We start from the raw sequence: 10,410 nt of genomic DNA, 5'->3' as shown, positions 1-10,410 counted from the left end.
TCCAGATATGATCCCAGATCTGCAATGTGACAACAACACCGTCTGTTTCAAACCTGGTTCTGATGACATTTGCTCTAATATGACTTTCACCTTCACATCGAAAACCTGCACCAACACTTCCTTTCAGTTCAACAGAAGCATCACCCGCGGTATGCGTAACAGTTTGTACTGTTATTTTGAAATGCATGTCCTTTTGAACTTATTTCCTCATGTTGTATGTCTGCTCTTCTTTTTCCACAGATTTTTTAGATTTCAAAAGCATAAAACAAACTGCTACAACACAATTTCCTGTAGAATTTGAAACAAAATTACCTCCAAACTGCAACCTCTCCATTGATTACATCTGTAGTGGTAAGTAGAAAGTCTTTGTGTGTCTGCAACATTATACATAGATTTACATTGAAAGAACTGATGATATGAATTTACTACTGTCCAGCCTCACTTTAAACTGAAGTGACCTACATTTTTGAGTTGATCAAATGAGTTTGAAAATAAATATGATGTATTGTCTGAACACCTTGATGAATGCAACAAACAGTGATTTCCTACTAGTGAATTTACATGAATGAATATGGAATTTATCCCATTATAATTATTATATGATAGTATAATTATATGATTAATAACATAATCAATGTGTTTTAAAATGTTCCATCATCGTCGAGGCTTCATCACAAAGTTTGACAGATTCAATGAGGCTATGAAGCTGTCTGAGCTGGAGCCTTTCACGGACTACAAGTGTATCGGTCACATCAAGGACAAGAACAATGTCAACGTATACAACACAACTGAAGTTAGCATCTGGATCAACTGTGGTATGTAGACGTTCACTGGACGACAGCTTTTGTCCTCAGACACTGGGGGGGGGGGAATGACTGTGATGTCAGTACTCAGGTCTGTGTTCCACATGTCTAACTTGTCCCAGCAGATCTTGAAATAAACTTCACAAATACAAGCACCACCAACACATCCTCTCAGCTGACTTGGACCACGAACCAGTAACAGATGTAAAGACGTGATTCAGAATCCTACGAAGCTTTCGTACCGCTGCGGCTGTGGGGGTGCACGTGTATGGGGTAAGTGAAATAGATAACATCCCTGCTTTTATTCTTCCTTGTTTCTTTTCTTCACTTCTGAGAATGCTGGAGATGGTTTCACTCATTCGTTGGAGTATAGAAATGTGATGTGGACATTTCGATCATTTACATTGCTCCACACTAACATTTTTGCATGCTATATGTTTACAGCATAGACTGAAAGATGAACGACGTATCAGCTCCCTCAGAGTGAATACAAATCATCTTGATCACCCCGTGGTGGCTGGCTGCAATATAGGTCATGAAGCCGGCCTTCTCCGTGTTAGCATATGTGACACGGACAAAAACTAAAAAACTCAGAATAGTCGAAAGTCAAGTAAAATATTCCAAAGATTGTTTCAGTCATTATAGATGTTATCTTATCCACTGATACATATGATCGTTTTTCTTGTGAGCTTTGTTTTGGTTAGTTATTCGATGCTGTACAGACAGGATGACACGTCGTGATTGGCAGCTGGGATTCACTCATGATTGGTCGAGCGAAGTGATTGGTCTAAACCAGTGGTTCTCAGACATTCTCCAGGGGGGGAGCGATGTCACAGACGGAGAAAAAAAATAATAAAAATATATATATATATATATTATTTTTTTTCACTTTTTTTTATTCACTGCTTTATAAACAGTTTTTTTTAAAGACTCACTCCTTCCTTAGTAATACCTTCCTGCACGTGCAGTAGGCCTATTCGTAGCCTAATCTAAGGAGTAATTTGCTCCACAGTCTTTTTAGAAAGCTCGTAGCCCCGAGAGCTAGCCTTCTAGCTAGCTAACGTCTTCCAACTGCAGCTAGCCCTTTTCTCCTTAACACCTACCTTTACATCTTCAATCATCCACCGTGCTGCAACAAATGAAACACCAGCACTTGAATACTATTCTGTGCTGTCCCTGTCTACATTGTGTACTGTTCGTTTTGTTAGGAACCATTGCCTAGATCAGCCTTATTCATTATTCTTATGTGAGTCGCTCACAGCCACACATACAAACACACTCACAAGACCACAACGTTGCAATTAAAACGCTATTAACTTCACACACACTGTACTATGCTACAAGTTTCTGATTCGTAAAAGTCAGGCAACCGATGCGCCAGTTGCGAAGAAGCCAAAGCTTCGCAAATAGGACCAGAGCTATTTGCAGTTTGGTTTCACCGTCACTGGCACGACTGAGCAACGTCCTCAGTGTGTTTTGTGTGCCGAGGTGCTGGCCAATGACAGCATGAAGCCGTGCAAATTAAACAGCCACCTGGACACCAAACACCCGGACTTGAAAGAGAAGCCAGTGGACTTCTTTAAACGTAAACGTGAAGGCCTCCAGCAACAACAAGCCACTATCTCAAAGCAGTGTATGGGGGCATCGTATGTAGTTGCTATCCATCCATCCATCCATCCATCCATCCATCCATCCATCCATCCATCCATCCATCCATCCATCCATCCATCCATCCATCCATCCATCCATCCATCCATCCATCCATCCATCTATCTCTATGGTGGTGTAGTTGAGGGCGGCGGTGGCGGGCGGCGGGGGGGCTTCCCAACTAACCCTAAACAGCTTTTGGGGGGCCCAGTTTGCTAAAGTTACATTTATAAACAATGTAGATCAGAAATATTAAGTTTTGCCATTAAAGTGTTAACAGTTAAATATGTCAGGTCAAGAAAGACTGTCTTTATTTTATTTTTATAAAACCATGTATTTTTTCAGGAAATAGTTTTTAAGTTCAACTTAAAATGTCAGGAGATACATTGTACATTGTTGTTGTGTACATGACTCTTAAAAATGCACTTCTAATAAAGTGAGTGTTGGCAAAAACGTCAATTTTATGTTGAGGCGGCGGGGGGGTGTTGTCGGCAGCTGCTGAATGTAAATAATCAAGTAACTTGTAATCTAACTTAGTTACTTTTAAAATCAAGTAATCTGTAAAGTAACTAAGTTATTTTTTAAAGGAGTAATCAGTAATCAGATTACTTTTTCAAATGAACTGTGGCAACACTGGTCGAGCATGTGTATCAACGGGATCTTGATACCGTTGATACACGCTGAAACCATGGCTTGCACAGACTCTCCAAATCATGTCAAAAGCACAAGATGGAAGCCTCCATGCACAACATATTTTGGCTTCTATTTTGAACAGCAGGTGGAGGAGGAGTCATGGCGTCCATCTTTATGTAAAGTTTCATGTACACAAGCAAAAACACAAACTTTGTTCTGCCAATGCAAAAACATTTCAAATTTGATTGATCTGACTGAAAAGTTTAAGCTTGCAGGGCTGCATAGATGATATGAACTGATTAGTGGAAAATGTTCTTATTTAATGGCAACTTGACCCCCCCAAAAAGCAGAGAACAAAGTGTTGTTTTATGTTGCTATAATTTTGTATCTGTTATCTAGATCATAAACTAAAAGCTTGTGAAACTGTGTCACAGTTTCCTATCAGCCTTCAGGAGGAACCTGCAACATTACTGATCTGAAGCCATACACAGACTACACCTGCAGGGTCCAACCCTACTACGACTACTACAATCCAGTAACCTTTTCTGTTAAACAGAAAACTAAGATTGGAGGTCAGTGACAAACAGAATGAAACCAGTTGAACTTTTTGCAGCACAACTAGAACGGCACTCAGTGGAACTAATACCTGACCAACAGACTTCTTAGGAAACCACATTTAAATTCACTAGATCTGGATTCTTATTTGTATCTCCACCAAAATAAATATAAGTCCCCTATTTCACTTCATTATACTGTTAATAAGTGTTGAAATATCACTTTTTTGGAGGACGCATACAGTGTTGTAACCGTTTTTCTTGAATTTCTTACAGTACCAGAGGATATATATAATCTGAACCTGGAGGTTAAAGACCATAATACGATCATTGTGACCTGCAATCATTCTCAAATCTTCAATGGACCTGAGGGAATATTCAAAGCACAACTTCATGATGGTGGTAGCTCTGTGGAAAGAAATGATAAAACATGTGAATTTGAATTCAAGAACCTGTGGTACTCTACGAACTACACAGTGAAGGTTTGAGTCTCCTTCTTTTTACCTTCACTGTTTTATTCCTGATATTTCTTCTAATGCTTTAATAAGTGACAGAAAGATTCTGCATCTTTCCAGGTGACTGCTGCCAACCGTCTGTTTGAGAGCAACCCCATCACAAAGCATATTTCTACTGAATGTATGTTCCATTTCAATCAATTCCTCAATTCATCTCTTGTTGCTCCGTTAAAGCACAGATTTCTTTTTTTTTTTACACATCTAATTATATGCATTATGTTAATGTTGCTCTTCATCAATCTCATTTTACAGATGTCAAAGCTGGAATTGTTTTTCACGTCTTCCACATCCTCCTCACGTCTGTGGCTCTGCTGCTGGTCGTCTACAAGATCTATGACTTGAGCTGCGGGACGTCCCAGTGAGAATGATTCTGCTTAAATCTTACATAGGTGTTCCTGTCAGATTGCCTCAGGGTGTTGTTTTTTTATTATTTATTTCAGATGAATAAACCTGCAGATTTTCTTCCACTGATAATAAAATATCTTCTTATTTACGTTACAGGAATAGTTTAATCACTAAACTTCACACAGGAACATCATCAGTGGTACTCTGCTCTGTATTTCACATCATCTAATCTTTCCAACCTTCATTAGGGCCCGAGCACTGACACTATTGATATTGTAAGAATTATTTTTTTTTTTTTCAAGCAAATTAATTGGCTTTTTGAGGGCTTTAACATGCTCAAATTCTTACCAACATTTTTAGAAAATTAGAAAGTGGAGAAAATGTAGATGTCACCTGTGTATTTTGGAAGCTGCTTCTTTAGATAAGCTGTACAACTACTGATTATGCAATGTAGTGTTGTATTACTGTTTGTTGTTTTTAAATAATTTCTAAAGAAATAATCTGACACAGCATGCAATCAACTCTTTTAAGTTCAGATCTTTATTCACCCCCAACAAGAGAAAGAAAAACTCTCCATGGAAACACACACAAAACTTGAACATTTCCCATTGTGTTTACATTTTAGAATTTAGGACGAGAGAGTGAATATCCCTTGTACGTTTGAAGATGTATTCATTTTATTTGGTCACCAGCAGCTGTGTTGTTGTCTTGACTTGGCCTGAAATCTTCGATAGGAGACAACCTGCTTCACCCCTGACTTGAGTCTTCAGTCTGTCCAGCAGAGGTCGCTGTTACCTGGTGATTTATCCTCAAGAACAAAACAACTGAATAACTTTGCTCAAGCAAAATCAAACATTCTGATGAGAATCTAGTTTCAGGACCAGACTTTAACAACCAGCTGGGATCCAAGTTAGACCTTAAAAGAAATCAATGTATTTAAGTCGATACATTTAAATGTTCATGTGTCATATGTTTGGCATCTTTCTCGTTGTTCTTCTTTTTTAAACAGTGGTCCATCATCGGGCTTTATCATATAAAAGTGGATAATGCGAAGCTGTGAGAAAGCTTGTTGGTTCAGAGTAAAGTTCACAGCGGTTTGTTGTCTCTCTTGTAAAGGTCACAGTTTGAGACGTTACTCTTTGACCTCGATCTTGCAGGTGGCCTGCATGTCCCTGAAGGTGGAGCAGTCGAAGACGGCCGTGATCGTCTTCTTTCCCGTCTTGTAGGGATAAAAGAAGATCTTGATACGGAACTGTTGTTTTGGTGCCAGGTCCGGGAGCCTGTGATAGACGCAGAGGACCGTGAGGAATTCTATATTTACAGCAGCCACGTTTATTAGCAGAATTAAACTGGAAAACCTTTCAATATTGCAACTAAAGCTGAGAGTCGATCATCAAAACTCTCTTTTAAAAATGTGCTGGTTTTATATTTGCTTCATTTGCTTCTTCAGCTGCGAGTTTAACGTTTGACAACATTAACTTCTTTTGTATTTTTGTTTTTCATATCTTATTTTTTATTTCTTTAAGTCCTGAGATATATAGAGAAATTTGAAACTAGTAATAAATGTAAAATATATAGAGAAATCTGAATTGTTTTGTCAGTTAATAATTGGAGCACTTGAAAACAAATAAAGCTTTTTTTTTTTAATGCTCCAGGAATTTCCTTTGTGATTTCACTGTAAATAGAAAATAAATGAGGTCGTCATTTAGTGCTTTAGGTACGTCTGATGATGATTATTGTTATTATTTTATCATTTTATCACAGAATAGCGGCAGGATTCAAGCCAAGATTTGATCATTTATATAAAACAACATTACAGACACACACACACACACGCACATAAACACCTACCTGCAGTCCTCCTCCTTTTTAAATATTCCACTTCCAGACAGAGTCAGTGTGCATCCCGTCAGCGTCTCGTCTGCCGGGTTCTTGAAAATCAATACTCCACTGGTTTCTTGTTGCAGTCTGGTCGTCCTGGAAACCTGGAACACACACATTTTAACTTTTTAACAGGTTGTCCAAATCGCCGACAGAACCCTGCATGTCTGAGATGATTTATAGGAACAACAAGGTTTTTGATGTACTGACTGTTAAGGTGAAAGGAGGATCCATCAGTGGAGTCGCCCTCTGCTGGTCATTCAAGAGAACAAAGGTTTTCAGGAACTTTCACTTTCCGGACCTGGAATTACGTCCATTTCTATAAACAGTCTGTGGTATCGGCGTGAACTTAGAACTCTGGTATGAGTCACAGCCTTTTACTTCCACACAAGCACCAAAGAACCTGAGTCCTGCACTGCGGCTCCACAACAGACTGAAACTATCACTGACCTGGAATCAGTCCCTTTATACAGTGCATTTGAACAGTGGTGCAACAACATCGTGTTGTTATGAATGTCTGCTGCTGCTGAAGTGAACCCACCCTCCCTGTGCTTGTAGGTGACGGTGATGTTTCTCCTCTTTCTCAAGCCGACAGACTTGGTGGAGATGTTCTGACCGACTCTCTTGGTGTCGGAGAAGATCTTCATTTTCGAGCCGTCAGCTTTGACCTGAAACAGCACGGAAACCAAAAAGGGTTAAATTTCACGAAACACACGGAAACTGTCGCTGATGACAACATCACCTCCTTGGCAGAGGTTAGAAACGGCCTTCAGGAAAATCTACATTTCAATTCTCTTAATGTACGGGTGTGAATGGGTGAGTTCTAACGTTCACACACTGTTGGTTAAGAGTTGGGTGGAGACCAAAGCAGGAGCTCAAAGGGATGTTAACATTCATCTGATGGACACACACGACTCCAAATGGATCCTAATGTTTCTCTGCTGGATGTTACATACCCGCTCCTTGCTGTGTGTGTGCGTTTCAAGGTAAGAAGTTGCAGCATCCTACCAAATACTGTCAGGAGAACGTTTCTCTGCGACACCGTAGTCTGCGTGGTATACGTCGATGATCAGATTGCTGTTAGTGTCGTGGGCTGACGAGTAGTTAGTGACCACGCGGCAGGGGATGCCCAGCAGACGCATCAATGGAACCAACACAAAGTCATTTCAAATAAGTTTGTACCAGTTGAATTTGAACTTTGCAGCTTTTTTAGGCAACACGTAACAAACTTCTCAGCTCATTGAAATGAGAAGTTTGTTTCTGTGTAAACGCACCTGCTGAGAAACAAGAAAACTGGCAACGACAGAAGGGAAGCGAACAAAAGGCTTAAGTCACATATCCAGGCTTAGACCCACAGAGTCATGTGACCAATGTCAATAGGATGAGTCAGGAGATGTGTTTTAAGTAGGAGTAAAATAGTAGTCATATTCTGAGTATTAAAACATGGTATTTATAGATAAAGCTAGCTTTCTTTATTTAAAAAACCACGTTTAGCTTTGATTGTCTTGAAGCATAAGGCATATGAACTCTGTGTGTGAGGAAAAAACCTGCAAGGCCCAAGACAGTTTGAAACACTAGGGGGCGTTATGAGCCATGTTCATATTGGAAATAAATGTGATTCCAAAACCAGCATTAATGTATTTCATCAAAGATCAGTCATATAGCTCAAAAAACACATTTAAGTCTCCACTATCAAGTTTTGAAATGTTTGATAATGAAAGAGAAATATTTTCAACAGCCTAAAGAGGCAGAGTGTTGTCAAACGCATAATCTCAAAAGATAATAATCAGTTTACAGTTATCTAAGACAGAGATAAATAGCAAATCTGAACATTTAAGAAGAAAAACTTGATGTATTTATCTTGATGAATGGCTTTTAATTAATAGTAAAGTGTCCAAATCAATATAAGTTTAGTTTGTGATGAGCTTCAGAATTAATCAAATGTATCAGTACAGATGTTGTCCCAGACTGAAGAAAATAAAATATTTAAAGACAAATTTACATAGGGTTACTAATATAGAAACATTTAACTTATTTAAATCAATAAAAACATTGATATGAATTATTGACATTTATAAGGCAACAGCAATATTAATTCTGATGGAAATTCATCTTGAGATTTGAAATAATGAAATTCTCAGAGTTGCTTTTGAATCTTTATAATAATAAGCTCTGCAGAGTTTATACAACAAGCACGGGTGCTCAAAATGGAACAACTGGCTGCAGGTTCACAAAAACCAGAACTTATACAAAAAGGCGTTATATAAGAGATGATATGAAAAAAAGACGACCTCAAAGATATGAAAGACAAGAGATAATCTAATATGTCTTATCTGCTGTGTCCGTCTGTCCCCGGTACCAGTTGGAAGAAAAACATCACCAAATAAGGGTTCCATCCTGTCAGGTAGACAGTATCACAGCAGTGAGACACCTAGTCAGGGGATTTCCACTACCTCAGACACTGGTCAGTGGAATTTTCCATAACATAATCATTTTTAGTGTGTATTATATAACCTATATTTTTGCTTCTTTTATAATTTTCTTTAGCCACCACGTTTAACTGTTAAGAGTGTACTTGATTTAAAATTTGTAAAATAGTATTATTTTCTTTTGTCGTTTGGTTTGTTGTTTTTATTTTTGCTCTTTGTGAAGTGTGAAGTTTTAATGGTTATAATTATGAATATTATTATTATTAGTCAAACACGTAATGGTTGTTTAAAATTTAAGTATAAAAAACTTAAACAGTTAAATAAAACTGAAAATACAAACAGATACATAAACACAGTAATACACAAATACATAAGATACACAGTGTGTGTTCTCTTCAGATTTGGGAGCCTGGCAGAGCACAATGATCAAACAACCACGCACACGATCAATGACTTTGAAGAGATCTAGCATCCCTTATGAATGTGTTTCTCACAGAGTGAACAGCAGAAGTGAAGAAATGTCCACAAGAAAAGGAAAAGGCAGCATCTCCTTTCTTGCACGCTGCAGGGCCGGCTACTCCTGTGCTTTGACTACGTGTTCGGGCGACTGTGAGCCTGAAGAAGTTCCCCCGGTGAGCGTGTCGTCTCTCAGATCTCACATTTCTGGTTTTAAGAGCCTAGTTTTCCAAATGAACAGAGATTAAACAGACAGAAAACATTACCCTGTGTTCAAACTATTTTTTCTATTTTTTTCTGTCTGTAAATTACAAAAGTTCAACCAAAAAGGTTATGCCGGCTATTAAGCATGTTTCCAAAAGTGTAATACAGCTAAAATAACCCTTGAATTCAAGCTAAACTTCGCTCTTTTCCTTTTATTATTCTGAATAGTTTCACATTTGAGCAAAAGTGCAGATGAGAGGTGAGATTGCCTGTTCTTGGTGGCGTAGCATAAAATGAAGCTTCCTGTCACTGAGTGATAAGGTGAAGGCCGCCTCTTTTCGATGTGACTTGCACAAGCGAGGTTCAGGGTTCGGGGAACAAGACCAGGAAGAAGCGGCAACTGATAAGAAAGAAAACATATGTTGAGAACTTACTTCTCGCTTAGAGTCGTGTTGAGAATTGGAATTAAGCTTCGATCAATTGCTTGAGATCTGCTGGTCGGTCCCGTCTAGGACTTTGCTGTGTGGTCGTGGCAGGAACACGCCCTAACTTCTGGATATGGCAGGTCTCCGTGGTGTCAAGATCCTGCTGCTCTGGGCTGGAATCATTGGTTTGGCCAAATGTAAGTTATCGTTCTGTATTGTAATATTAACGTTGAGTCCTCGTACGTGTCATGAAAGTATTAAAATCTAGGGGAAAAAATCTGTAAATGACGTAAAACAAGCTAATGAACTGAACACGATGAGGTCCTGTGTTCTTAACTCATATGTTGACTGTTTTTGAAGTTCGGTTGTTGAGAGTGTCCTCGTCTTCAGGAGGAATGTTGAAAACCCTCCGTGCCTGAGACGCAGACATGAACCTGTCAGTCGAGCAGCTTCTTCTCTCTTTGAAACGTCAGCTCTCTAACTGTAAGACAACTGAGGACAGGAATGACAGACATACT

The sequence above is a fragment of the Limanda limanda genome, chromosome 4 (assembly GCF_963576545.1).
Source record: "Limanda limanda chromosome 4, fLimLim1.1, whole genome shotgun sequence".
Lineage (NCBI taxonomy): Eukaryota > Metazoa > Chordata > Actinopteri > Pleuronectiformes > Pleuronectidae > Limanda > Limanda limanda.
Note: the sequence above shows the minus strand (reverse complement) of the source record.